We start from the raw sequence: 15,108 nt of genomic DNA on the forward strand, positions 1-15,108 counted from the left end.
GATACACAGTTCTTCACAGAGAGAGAGTATATAGATTTCTAGATCTCTGAAGGTATGTAGATATAAAGATATAGATTTATTTTAAGTGATTGGCCCATTGGGTTCACAAGTCTTTAGTCTGAACAACAGGCTAGCAGGCTGGGAACCAACCAGAGAGGGTTGATATCAGGCTGGAATGGGCTATACATATATAAAACCCACCCTGGCCATTCAACTCCTTCCACATAACCCGCCTGGCCATTCAACTCCTTCCATATAAGTTACCTTAGTCACTCAACTTCATCCATATAAGCCACCCCAGACATCTAACTCCTTCCATATAACTCACTCCAGCCATGTGGCTCCATCAGGTATAGCATAGCCCATCTTTGTACACCCCTCACCCAAAGGTGGGAAGAGCCAAATTCTTGTGATAAAAAAAAAAAAACAAAAAACAATTGGACCCCTAGACCATCTTTGAAAACACAAACCACCTTTTCTTCAAAGCCCCAATGAATGTTTTGTACATGTTTTACATTAAATGTTTGGAGAAACGAAAAAACTCCCTGGCATGGTTTCTATTAGCTTCCTCGAAAGTATGAGTTCGAGTTATCATGAACAAAGATGCTGGGTATTGGGTTTCCCTGATCCTGCTGGCCTGGCCTGCCCCTCATTTCCTGCCATCTCCCAGCACATCAGGAAACAGAGACCATTCCAGCCTGGGGCTCTGGGTTCACTCACATCAGATAAGTACATGACTCTAGGGCCAGCGGGAAATAATAAGGTGTGCCTTGTCCACTCCTATAATCATTTCCTCACAGTGACAGAGCTTGAAGACAGCCTCTGCCTCAGCGGAGGTGCTCATTGGACTCAAAACCTTGCATTATACAGAAAGGGATTGACAATATAATGAAACAAATGTAAAAGGTACATTGCAGGACTTCACGGCTTATATGAGCCTGTCATGCCCTTGGTTCCAGGCAGTCTGACTTTGCACTCTTATAACCAGGACTATGACCTAGTCTATGACCTGTGGTTTGTGACAGCTGCTTGACCTGGCTTCCACCCATGGCTAGGTAAAGAATACCTTACCTGTCATACAGAGCAGTGTTCCTTGACTCCTAACCATTATGGAGATGTCCCCAGCTTCTCTCATAGCCACAGGTACCGTGTGTTGAGAACCTACCTGAGAATGAAGCTCATATTTCCATTGTTTTCATCCTTCCAACAAGGCCAGGTACCCTGACAAAGCAATTCACAGAGGCTGACCCCAGAGCTCTGAGGAAGAAGTGAGAATTGTTTTCCATTTCCCTTTTCTTCCCTCTGTCCCTGAACTTCTCTAGAGACACGGATGCCCTGTTCCCTTCTTCTGGCCAGCATTGTTTTATATATATATATATATATATATATATATATATATATATATATATATATATATATATATATATATATATATATATATATATGATTCATCATGAGCCATAAATAACTGATGTTTACCATATGTTTCTCTCCTGGGTTAGGACCTTAGCAAGGCCCCCCATGTCTGGCTTGGTCCCACTAGTTGACCGCTTTTCAAGCTAAAACAATGAAGTTCTGATTAAAGCAGGGAAGGACTATCTAGCAAGTAAACTGAGGTGAAAGTGTGAGTGTTGGAAATTTTGTCTGGAAAGAGAACAGTGTATGTCAAGGAAAAAGTGGCCAAGAGCTGTATTTGAGATATCCCATGTAGCGGGAGAATTCTGCAGATGGGGAGACATGAGCCTGGGCACTGGGCAGATAGTGTCTTCACTGCATTCTGTAGTAAGAAATTCATCTTACATTAAACATGAGGCACACAGAGGTATGAAACCATAGTTACAAACACTGGCCCTGCAATGCACAGAGATGTTATTTCTACCCTATTTTACTTTGGAGAGAACTGTTGTCTGTTTTTATTGCTTAGTTGGTTTTTAGAGATGGATCCAGTGCCTTGACCATGTTAGGCAAGTGTTCTTCCACTAAGCTACATCCCCAACACTGCTCATTTTTTTTTGTTTTGTTTTTTTGTTTTTTACTATGTCTCACTATATAGTGTAGGCTGGCCTTGAACTACAATCCTCTATTTCAGCCTTAGGAGTGCTGGGATTACAGCATACACCACCTTGCCCAGCTTTTATTCTGGTTTTCAAGTGTTGGTTAGGGTTGAATAAACTGATTTCCTGATCAAGTTCAATCAACTTGATCTGAACTTTATCCTGAGGTTACGTGGGAGCCACTTATGTGCAAATGACCTGGTCTCTTTTCCTTCATGGAATGATCAATTCTGCAGTTGATACAGAGTGAATGGCAGTGGTCCCCAACCTCCCTAATGCTGTGACACTTTAATACGGTTCCTTACGTTGTGGTGACCTCTAACCATAACATTATTTCACTGCTACTTCATAACTGTAATTTTGCTACTGTTATGAATCATAATGTAAATATCTGCTATGCCAGATATCTGATATGTGACCCCTGAAGAGGGTCGCAACCCACATATTGAGAACCACTGGCTTCCAGGGTCACCTGGGGCTGCGTGTGGGTGGACATAATTCAATTGCGAGATGAGCACACCCCAAACATGAGCATTGGCAATTTATATGGAGAGAAGCAGATATGCTGAGAAGAGATGATTGATTGGGGGTGTGTGGTGTGACTATGGAGTGAGGAGGAATGAGGGTGAGTGTTTTGGTAATACTGGTTGCAGCAAAAGTGGGGTGTCCCCTGGGGTGAAGGCTCTGTTCTACCCATGAACTGATGACCACAGACTTTGAAGCTTAAAAAAGGGGAGCAGGGGTACAGATGAGCCAGCCTTTAGGCCTGAGAGTGGGAGAGCTAGCCCTGCTCTCCCAACCCCCGCCCTGGCCCTGTCTGCCATGTGGTGTCATAAGCCAGGGAAAGATGCCCTCCCTCCTCCCCTCCCCCCTTGCCACCTGCAGCAGGTAGAAGAGCTTGCCCTGCCCCTCACAAGCAGTAGCACTTGAGAGTGGGCCCAGCACCTCTGCTTGAGCAACACAGAACTGGCCCTGATGGTGTGGGTGCCAGTGAACTGACCCCCAGGGCATGACATCAAGAGAGCTGGCCCCGCCCCTTGCTGCCTGCTGTACTAAGTGAGCTAGCCAGGGTAATACTAGAGAGCTCATCCTGGTGGTGAGGATAAAGGAGAGACGGCAGGCTGAGCAGCCTGGCTACCACCCAGACCCAGAACCAGGGCTATGAGTGGACCCACCCCAACATCCACCTCATCTATGAACTGCTGGAGCACGTGATGGGGCCAGTCCTGCAGAATCAAACCTGCAAGAGCTCCATGGCATAGGGCAACAACAGGATATCCAAGAGGAGTCCCACTGAGGGCCCAGTATCACTAGTGTAGCAGAAGCCAGAGGCCCCGAGACCAGATCAGTGACTCATTGCCATGAACATTTGAAATTAAGATGTATGGACTGAAGGGTTCACTGTGTGACTCACTGTGTCATACTACAGCTTCCACAATGAGATTTTTTTTTCTTTTAAATTATTTTATTTTATCTGGAGGGTGGGGGGAGTTGCAAGGGTGGAGAGCAGATATGAAAGGAGATGAATGGGATCAGGATGCATGATGTGAAATCCCCAAAGAATCAATAAAAAGTTAAAAAAAAAATAAAAAGAAAAAAAAAGGTGTGGGGGGGGGGCATTGCTGAGGGAGGCTTATAGAACTGAGACCGAGCAGCAACATTCTGGAACACTGGACTAGAAATGACGGCCTGGGGGAATATAAGAGAAATTCAGGCACAGCCTGGAATTCTCCCTGTCTCTGGAAAGGTCTCTGAATCTAAGCAAATGGCCGGTCATCATCATTGCTACAATCCCTCCAGATAATGCTGCTTGGAAGAGGTTAACACAGAACATGTGCATATTTGACTCAATTGTCAAGCATCACCTCGAGTGACCTTTCTGAGTGCCCACGATGGCAAATGACCCTCTCCTGGCTGGATTCAGAGGAGCCCACGTGGGAGTGGCTAACCTGGAGGCGGGTGTTCCCGGTGGCTTGGCTGTGGACTTCAGATGTTTCCATCTCAAGACTCTTTTTGAACTAAATGTGTTCCTCATGCTGAGAAGGCACGTGTTTGATGTCACTAGGAGCCTAAACAATTAAAACATGTTGGGAATTATTAGGAGTTGAAGCAGCTGGTATTAGAATACTCTAGCCTTAGGTTTACATTAGTACGTTGGCTTTCTTGATAAGAAGTGGTATTAGATTCCAGGCCCTGATTTTACAATGAATTTGGCTGCTGTCCAGAACAGACTACATGGAGAGGGGGGGTCACTCTGTCTCCTCCCTTCATCTAACCATCACTGTTCCCCACTTCTTACCCATCACATTCAAGAAATGCAAAGTGCAAACATACAAAGTGTGACTTCTTAATTTTTTTTAATTAGCTGCTTTTTTTCTTAGTAAAATATATTTTGTTGGGGGAGAAGTAAAATAATTCATCCACTGGGTAAATATTTACTGAATTGTTACTAAGTTCCAGAAACCGTTAGATGTGCCTGAGATGCAACATATGTAGTAAGTGCCCAGAAGGGTCATGAGCTGATGGTGGAGTGCTTTCTCATGTTTGCAAGAGCCTATGAAGTCAGCTATGGCTGAAGTTCACCATATCCAGGCTCTGCAGTACTCCACCTATCACCAACGTCATCCTAGCAACCTGAGGATGCCCATTTCTAGATGAGACAAAAAAGACCAAAGAAAATCTCACCAATGCCTGGGTCAGTATTCAAGCCACCCTGTCCCTCAGTGCCTTGCTGCCACTGGGGGCTTACAACTTCCCTCCGTGGAAGTACATATCCCTGTGGCTAATTTCTGTGTGTATCAACACTTGTCTCCCTGTAGTAGATTCCTGGAGAGGACTTTCCAAGTCATTCTTTTGCCGTAGCAATGACATGATATTTTTGACAAATTAAACAATTATGAACAAACTGTCACAGATACTTAGAAGAGAGTCCTGTAGGGATGTCAGTCAATTTAAAAGCAGTAATCGCCATGGGTCTGGTTGGGTATCTTTGAAGTGAGAATCTCTCTCCCCACCAATGTCTTCTGAAGACATCTTTGACTCAACGTTAGTAGACAGTTCTCTAGAAAAGCTCTCCGCTCCATGTGCCCAGGAGAGGTAGAAATGACCCACTCACTCTGGATGAGTGAGAAAAGTTAGATAAGATGGAAAAGTATGTGGATATTGGCCCAGATGTGGCTGTTGGGAGCATCAGTACCATCATCATTGCCAGCTTCCTTTAGATTTACCACCTCGAACCACACACACACCTTTGCCTCCTCCTAGGCCTCTCATGCCAGAGTGCAGTCAGGCATCACTGACACTGAGCACTTATCCTGAGAAATGCATCATTGAGTGATACTGGTGTGTGTCAACATTATAGAGTGTGTTCACACAAGCCGAGGTGTTGCTGCACGCTGCCCATTGGTGCATCTCATTGCTCCAAAACACGGGCCTGAATATTGCAGGTAATTGTGAAGATTGGCGGATTTAAAGTGTAGAACACGTGGAATAAAAACAAGGCATAGAAGATTTAAAATAATAGCCAGCACAAGGTACATTCCAGCGAATGGAGCTTGTGGGGCTGGGTATTGCTCTGAATGAATGATTGAGAGACTGATGATTGAAAGTCAAGGCTGGGACTGTAAAGATGCAAAACAAAAATGCTCTATAAACCTGGTGTAAATGAAGTACATGGTGTTGACAGACCAAAGGGGCATGCTCATGTTGTGAAACACAGCCTTGCTCTTCATTCAGGCATAATGAGGCCTCTGTGCCTGCCCTCACCTTTGCTACATCACCAGTTACATCATCTAAGGGAGGGCATGTGTTATGTGGCCACAAGGCTCTAGGGCAGTGGTTCTCAACCTTCCTAATGTGGCAACCCTTTAATACAGTTCTTTATGTCGTGGTGACCCCCAACCATAAGATTATTTTTGTTGCCTGGTGGTGGTGGCTTTAATCCCAGCACTCAGGAGGCAGAGGCAGGTGGATCTCTGTGAGTCTGAGGTCAGCCTCATCTAGGGAGCAAGTTCCAGGACAGGCTCCAAAGCTACACAAAGAAACCCTGTCTTGAAAAACAAAAAAAGATTATTTTTGTTGGTACCTCATAACTGTAATTTTGCTGTTGTTATGCATTGTAATATAAATACCTGTGTTTCTGGTGGTTTTAGGCGACCCCCCCCCCGCCCTGTGAAAAGGTCGTTTGGTCCAAAACAGGGGTTGCGACTCACAGGTTGAAAACCATTGCTCTATTGTCTTCTCTGTGCACCCGGTGTTTACCCTTTCTTCATGAAAAGAATCTGTTCTTCCCCTAGGAACCAACTCCTCCCGGAGTCTCCCTTCCCTCTCCTGTTTGCCACCCCCCACCTCCCCACCCCCGCACACACGTCACTGTGCTGCTTGGTCTGAGAACTGGAGTGTCTAGTGTCCATCAGCATAGGCTACAGGTTCCCCAGATAGAAGGAATGTGGTAATAATGCAGGCCAGGGGTTCTCTGTCATCAGGAGGCTTGGAAATGATGTCAGCCAGCCTTCTCTATGACAACAGATATTTACAACAATTGCCGTTAAGAGAAGAGGTTGATGTTGGCTTCTGTTTTGGCGGTATCAGCACATGGGTGACTGATTCGGCTGCTTTTATGCCTATGGTGAGGCGACATGCTGTGGTAGAGAGGGTATAGGAATAAAACCACTTCTGCATGGTAAGCAAAAGAAGGAAAAGTCAGAGACCAGGGCCCAACAATCGCCTTCCAAAGCATGCACCAAATAACTCAAGACTCCCTCCACTATTTCCCACCTCTTAAAGATTCTACCAACTCCCAGGAGCACCACCCTGGGGATCAGGTAACACATAGGACTTCAGGAGATTCTTACATGCAAATTACACAAGAATCACTCAGGTTGGGCCTGGAAGTACAGCCCCTGGCACTTCCCCTCAACTCTGATGACAGGGAGGTGCTCTTTTAACAGGCACCCCGTTTACCCCACCCCCAAGCCTTTAGCATGCTCCCTGCTTTCTTCCTGTGGACCAAGCCATCAGAGAAGATGAAAGGTTTCCTAAAACCATAATAAAATAATAGTAATAATAATAATCATAAAAGCATCACAGCAGTAGTAGAATACAGGGAAGCTACACATTCAAGATGCATCCTTAATACTGATTGGTTTTTTATGTTTAGTTTTGCTTTTCAATGCTGAGGTTAGAACACAGGGTCTCCACACACTAGGCAAGTGCTTTACCCCTAAGTTACGTCACTAGCACCAAGACTGATCCGTTTCTGAATATTCAGGTTGTTTTTCTCTCTTTCATAAATTGTCTTTTGATATTTCTTTGAACTACTATGTTAGTTGCTCTTCTTCATGGTGACACAGTGACTTCATGGAGGGAAGATTTACTGTGGCTCATAGTTTTGGCTTCAGGGGATTTTAGTTCGTCTGGGCAAAGAAGGCCTGAGAAGGTAGCTGAGTGTCAGGTAGAGGGATTGTGTGGTGGAGTTCCTCACACCTCAGCAGACCAGGAAACAGAATCTGGGGTGATGTTTTCCCCTAGCTGGGATGCGTCTGGATGGCTGAGGAGGACAGACACCTCAGCACTAAGTCATTCTTTGTCATTAGCAGCCGTCACCTCCTCCTTCAGACTAACAGGAGCACACTCCACGCAATGTGAAGTGTGACTAGGAAGTTGGGAGACCCTGGGCTACTGCTTTCAATACTAACTTTATGAACCTGAAAATGCTTTAGAAACTCAGGTCTTAAGGGAAAAAAAAATGAAGGAACCACAGATGAACTAGGTACACAGGTAGGTCTCAGTGCAGGTGAGACATGTGCCCCCACCCCACACTTACTGCTTCCCACCCCCACTACCTCCCACCTCCATTACCTCCCACCCCAGCACCCCAGGGCAACCACAGATGTGACAGCCTTGACCTACCTCTTACGTTGTCAGGATTCTGGCACAGATTTTCACTGTAGATAATTCCCCCTTACCTTATGAGTCAGATTTTCTACTCTTGAGCAAAGTCTGGCCTGCCTTTCAACTCTGTAATGGTCTCCTGCCATCCGCTGCTGGTCTCAAGGGTGGAGACACCAAGAATCCCCTGTGATTGAACTCTTGGCCTCCAGACAAGAACTTTAATGGATCCCGTATTAGTTGTTTTTCTGCTGCTGTAATAAAACACTGTAACCAAGGCAACATGTAGGAGAGAGTTTCCTTTGACCCAGGGGTCCAGAAGGCTAGAGTCCATCATGGTGGGGGACACCCTGCAGCAGGTGGCCGGACCAGGAAGCTGGGAGCATCCTCTACCACAAGGGCAAAGCAGAATGGGCAAACTGGAAGTGCCTGGTGGCTGTTTAGCCCCAAAGGCTGCCCCAGTAATGTACCTACTCCTTCCAGCAAGGCTGCGCCACCCAAACCTCTCCAAACAGTGACACCAATGGGGAGCAGGTATTCAAATGCCTGCGGTTGGTTATAGGGAATATTCTCACTCAAACCCCCATAGACCTCATCATTTATCTTTCTTTCTTAAGGCAGGGTCTCGCTATGGTACCCAGCCTGGAACTCACTCTGTAGACCAGGCTGGTCTCAAACCCACAGAGACCCACCCGCCTCTGCCTCTAAAGGCTGGGATTAAAGGAACAGGCTACTGTGTCCTGTTTACCTGTCGCCTTCATGCAGCTCCTCTCCAGACCACATCCGGAGAAAAGCCACCAGGATTATAAATCCCTAAAAGACAGAGTTCATCATCCTGTCCCTGGGCCTGCCCACAGCAATTGCTCAGGAAATACTGGTTAAACACAGTAATAAACTAGCATCTTACCCAGAATCTTAGAAACCTAGCACCTAAATCCAAGTTTCTTTCTTCCTTTCCGAAAGTAGTGAAATTCTGGATACAGGAGGGTCTGCTGCAGAAGTCCACCCTGGGGCACTTAGGGACGGCCCGAGTGAGGAGGTTCTGAGGCACTGGGCAAGGCTGTGTGTCCTTCTCAGACTTGGGTGCTGAGGGTGATGAGGTCAATGAGATAATGAGCTCTTACGAGGCATCAAATGCCTTACTCTAAATCAGACTAGAAAAAGAAGCACAGTGCCTCAGAAGAGTACAGTACACCATCCCACACACCAACAGCTAGTTCAGACCCACCCCATCCCCCATCCCCAGTGCACTCTTTAAATCTGGCACACCGTGATGAAGACCCCTTCCTGCCTTTTCCTAGTGCCTTGTGCCTTGTAGGGGGCTTTTCCAAACAATTGGTTTTCACAAAAGATATAGTAGGTAGGGACTCTTAGTCCTATTTTACAAAAAGAGAAACTGAGGCCAGAGAGTCAGGAGTTCGTTCTAGGTTACAGGTTGAGAAGCAGAGCCAGGAACCTGGAACTTATCTTGTCCCTTTGCCTCCTCTATTTCATAGATTCATTGGCAACTGGCAGTTTGGTGACTTAAGTGAGAAAATAATGTAAAATTGCCTTGCTTCCTGCCCCACAAGACTTACTAGCTCTGGATTGTGAATACCAGCACAAGACACAGGCCTGCTATGACCTCAGTGAAGATGGTCTTTGAGCAGCTCACTTCCATGTATCCCAGGCATAGGAGCAGATGTACAGGATGAGTGATGAGTGGCTAGGATTACCAGGACCACTGTTAGAATTGGCAAGGTTCTATCAATCCCTGTTTTTTGTTTGTTTGTTTGTTTTTGTTTTTTGTTTTTTTTTTAATTAATTGAAAGCACTGTTAAGAACTAAATCAGGGGACTATAAACAAGCCTAAGGGACTTTTCCTGGGGTAAGAGAACTGCTCTCAAAGTTGATCCCAGTCACACAACAGTTTAAATGGGCATAAAGCATCAATTCATAAACTCACAATGGTAAAATGCTTTATGTATAGCATATCTCATATTTGAAGAATTGTATGTCTCCTTCACATTACAAGTGGAAAATGTAATTTTTTTACAATATTTATAATAACTGTCTGGAAACACTAAGTGCTCACATACCACATGATACACAGTAGGATGGAAGTCAACAGGAAAGGGCAGAGGCCACAGGCATACACCAAGAGCCTTTGAAGAGGCTGCTGGATGAACTGATCTGCTGCTTTAGCTGAGAGCCATCTTTGATGGTAACAGAACAGGCGATGGTGGGCCTGGGGACCCCACAGACTGGTCCTAGGGCCTACGTGGAGTACACAAATACATGGGGGACATTCTTGTCTTCTCACAGCAGTGGAAGGTGCAGGATGATCTCCAAGGGTTCAGCATCTGCTGCCATCACGATGAACTCAGAGATGCCCCTGTTGAGGGTTTTGGCAGCTTCACTGGCTCCTTTCTGAAGTTGCTTGTAGTCACATGACTGCTGAACAAGGCCAGCAGCTTCTCAGTGAGGTGGGCACCTGGGAGGGGATAGGCCTTTGGATTCACATCAGCCTCCATCCTGGCTGTGGTGCTCTGGCCTCTCAGCCATCCGAGAACCGGAAAACTGTATTTTTAAAACTTAGACTTAGGTGGGTATTTTGGTCTGGTTTTCTTTTCTCTGGAATTGTGACATAAAATGTTAGGAAACTCACAGAGGCATAAAAGGAGTTTAATATTAGTTCTGAGAAAACCAGGTAAAAAGGAAGAAGGGTGACGCAGGTGTGGTTTTGGAGGGAATTTTTTTTTTTTCCACAAAGCAGCTTGGAGAAGTTTGAGACGTCAGTGTCTGGTTTGACTCCAGCATCAGCCTACCTGTCCTCCAAGTCCCTGGGCCAGGCTGCTTGGGATGTCACATGGTCTAGCTGGAGAAACTCAACATTGGCAGACCTTTTTTTTTTTTTTTTTTTTTTTTTTTTTAGCATCTTGAAAATGTGCTAATTGTCTCAGATTTTGTTAAAATATCAAGCTACATCCATTTTTAAACTGGCACCATATGCTTCATGCCTGCAGCAGACTCTTCTTACCTGGTTCGTGGACTTAAAAACCCCTTCTTAGCTACAAGACCTCTAGATGAGTTGAGCCAGAGTGAAAATGTTAGCTTTTAATCGTGAAATTCACAGATCAAATTCTCAGGGCTCCACTTGGAAGCTGCTAACCCTTAGGGAATCATGCGCTGTCTCCCCCCAAGAAAGGTGGTAACAGGAAGATGCAGGAAATAGATATTGTGTGAATATCCTCCAGGTGAGTTTGGGCTTGTTAGAAGCCTTGAAGAACTAATGGTTCTTCCTCAGAACTAGAGCAAGTACAGCCAGCCGGAAGATTGATTCAGTCATCATCTGAAATTGTAGGGGCACATTTGTCCACATAATGAAGCTCACATTGTACACCGAGTGGGTGTCCTGATTGAGTCTTCCCCAAGACATTGGGAGGGAGAAAAGAGGAGAATGGTCAAAGCTAAGTTCTGAAGCAGGACACATGACTACTTTCTCAACAGGCTAAGGCAGGAGTGATACAGATATAAAGGATGAAAGGGTAGATTAAGGAACTTACTTCTGAAGAGCAACAACTTGTTTAAAATGTTTTACATTGGTATAGATTTTAGTCTATTGATACAAACTTAAAGTTAATTTTGTTATACTATGTATATATTTCTACTCGTGTTTAAGGTATTATGTTTATATAGCTCATTTAAAATTGTAATGGATAATTAAAAATAGATTAATAATTAATCATCTGTGATAATCATACTCATAGCCATGTTAGTTAAGTCTTCCAGGTATACATAGAGATATTTCAGATAGATAGGTAATCTTCAAATACATCAAAGACCTCAGAAGGATGGAGGATCATGACTTCAAGGCCAGCCTGGGCTACAGAGCAAGACCCCATCTGCCTTAGTTAGGGTTTCTATTGCTGTGAAGAGACACCATGACCACGGCAACTCTTATAAAGGAAAAACATTTAATTGGGGTGGCTTGCATTTTCAGAAGCTCAGTCCATTATCATCAAGGTGAGACATGGCAGCTTGCAGGCAGACATGGTGCTTGGAGAGGGAGCTGAGAGTTTTTCATCTTTCCCAGGCAATAGGGAGTGGTCTGAGACACTGGATGCATCTATGTGACCTCAAAGCCCACCTCCACAGTGACACACTTCTTCCAACAAGGCCACACCCACTCCAACAAGGCCACACTTCCCGTTAGTGTCACTCCCTTGTGGGGACCATTCTCTTTCAAGCCAACACACCATCTCAACAAACGAAGATGTGACTTGATTTCTCTGCCTTCCACGAGTATCAAAAAAGAGGTCATTGTCTTGATCACGGTTCTGCATGTATAAATGCGGATATCAAGACAGTGGGCCACCTGTAACGCAGATTCCACCTCTCAGAGGCAACCAAATGCAGACTGAAAATACCCTACATATAAGGATGGTCAGGCTATCAGTGCTAGAAGCCTCACTCAGTGCATGCAAAGCTTAGTCTCCACCAATGCCAAAAAGATACCATTAAAAAATATCCGTTCATACTGACTACACACATGGGTCTTGTAACTGTTCCCTAAACAATACTGCATAGCACCATTTGTATAGGCTTACATTGCATTCAATATTCTAAGTCATTTGAGTGTATGGGGGACACATGCAGGTTCTGAGCGAAGAGGGTAGTGCCATTTCATAGATGGACTTGAACACTCACAGAACTTGGAATTCGTGAAACAGTGCCTGTGGGCCTTAAGGGATAACTGTATGTCATTGGGGCTATGGGAAGGAAGTAAGAACTCATTTCTGCAACATTTTGTCTATTTGAAAGTCTTAGACAAATGTGAGATGTTACTGCTACTTCTTTGGTCATTAGAGCTTGTGTAAGTGGAGGCTTCATGAATGATTTCAGTTGGTTATTGGGATGGGTCTGTAGCCTTGGAGCCACTGATGCCTGAGGCATCAATCCTATCAGCATGGCAACAACATGACAACCCCTGTGGTCAGTGACTCTATGAGGCTGGGCACCATCATCTTCTATCTGGTCCTTACGCAAAGGAAGTGGAGAGGTACCAAAAGCTGAACAAAGACACGGGATGGCAACGAATCCCAGCTCCACCCTGTGTCTCCCTTGGACCCAGCTTTAAGTTATAGGGGTTTTTATTATTGTTGCTTTTTTTGTAGCTAGCAGATTTTACTTTTGAGAGACAATAGGTCTTGTTGTGGTTTGGCTCTTCTGTCCCCCTAAGGTTCATGCAATCAAGATTTTAGTCACAAACTCATGTTGCTTTGTTAGGGGAGGCGGTATAAATTTCAGACATGAGGTCTGGTGGGAGGAAGTTAGGTCATTGGGAGTTTATCCTTAAAGGGGACATAGTGACTCTGGTTCCTCCCCGGAGTTACTTTTTTAGTGCAGGGAGAAAAATACCATGTATCATGGCAGGGTAGGCATGATGGCCGAAGCAGGAAGCTGAGAGCTCATGTCTTCAAACAGAAGCAAGAAACATAGAGAACACTGGAAGGGGCAATGAGGCTTTAAATACTCAAAGTCTGTTCCCCGTGATTCACTTCCCCTGGCAAAGATTCACTTCCTAAAGGTTCCACAGCCTCCCCGGACAATACCGCTAGCTAAAGACCACGTGTTCAAACATTTGACCCTACTGGATGTTGTGGTGGTTTGAAAGAAAATGGCCCCCCAAGGGAGTGGCACTAATGGGAGGTGTGGCCTTGTTGGAGGAAGTGTGTCACTGTGGGGGCGGGCTTTTTGGTCTTTTTCTCAAGCTTCTCTCAGTGTGACAGCCAACTTCCTGTCGCCTGCAAGCTCCAGCACTATGTCTGCCTGCACCATGCCGTGTTCCCTGTCATGATGATAATGGACCAAACCTCTGAGACAGTAAGTGAGCCACCTCAATTAAATGTTTTCTTTAAGAGTGGCCATGGTCACCAGGCGGTGGTGGCGCACGCCTTTAATCCCAGCACTCAGGAGGCAGAGCCAGGCGGATCTCTGTGAGTTCGAGGCCAGCCTGGGCTACCAAGTGAGTTCCAGGAAAGGTGCAAAGCTACACAGGGAAACCTTGTCTTGAAAAACCAAAAAAAAAAAAAAAAAAAAAAAAAAACAGTGGTCATGCCATGGTCATGGTGTCTCTTCATAGCAATAAGAACCTAACTAAGTGGGCTGGGGATTTAGCTCAGTGATAGAGCGCTTGCCTGGCAAGCGTAAGGCCCTGGGTTCGATCCTCAGCTCAAAAAAAAAGAACCTAACTAAGATAGGGAAGTTCTCATTCAAACTACCACATCACACGCCCTGGCTCCCGTAGTCTCACAGTCATATCATAATGCAAAATACATTTAGTCCAACTTTGAAAGTCCCCACAGTCTTTCATAGTGTCAACACTGTTTGAAAGTTCGAAGTCCAAAATCTCTTCAGAGACTCAAGGCAATCTTTTAATTATAATCCCTTATAAAATAAAATTTTTAAAAAAATGAAATTACATACTTCCAACATACAATGGTATAAAATATATATTACCAGTCCAAAAGAAATGAGAGCATAGTGAGGAAATACTGGACAAAAGCAAAACTGAAAATAAGCAGAGCAAACTCCAAATCCTGCTGTAGCTCCATGTCTAATGACTTACCCTTCCAGCCTCTCAGATTGCAACTCCCCCACCTCTCTCTCTCTCTCTCTCTCTCTCTTACACACACACACACACACACACACACACACACACACACACACACACACACACGCTGGTTCCACTCCTTCTATGCAGCTCTTCTTAGCATATGTCCCATGGTTCTGGCATCTCCAATATCTTGGAGGCTTTAGTTTCACAGCTTCACACAATGGCCTCTCGGGGCCTTCACACAGGTGCTCTCCTGACACACGCTGCCTGCCTCAGCTGCAGCGCTCTCAAACTGTGGAGGAAGAATACATGGTCCCTTCGCTCTTGCATTCTTCATGCCTCCAAACACCAGCACAGTGTGTAGAGCACCGCCCATCTTGGCTTCCAGCTTGGGATGGAGCCTGGTCTCCTTGAAACAATCAGCAGCACCTTTTGCACTCCGTTTCTTCCCAGGAGTGGAAAAGCCCTTAAACTCTCTTTCACAAGTTAGAACATTAGCTGGGTGGAGTCTTGCCCTGAGGGTACCCTTCCCTTTATTCCAGCGTGGAACAGGCCTTTCCATCTTGA

The 15,108-nt window shown here is 45.2% G+C and overlaps 1 protein-coding gene and 1 pseudogene across 1 annotated transcript in view; one reads left to right on the top strand and one right to left on the bottom strand.

Moving 5' to 3' along the window:
• Gpr45 (G protein-coupled receptor 45) overlaps positions 1–15,108 on the top strand; it is a 98,020-nt gene that overhangs the window by 65,866 nt on the left and 17,046 nt on the right. The window lies entirely within an intron of this gene.
• Positions 10,006–10,456, bottom strand: LOC118569393 (annotated as a pseudogene).

This window comes from Onychomys torridus, chromosome 18 (genome assembly GCF_903995425.1).
Source record: "Onychomys torridus chromosome 18, mOncTor1.1, whole genome shotgun sequence".
NCBI lineage: Eukaryota > Metazoa > Chordata > Mammalia > Rodentia > Cricetidae > Onychomys > Onychomys torridus.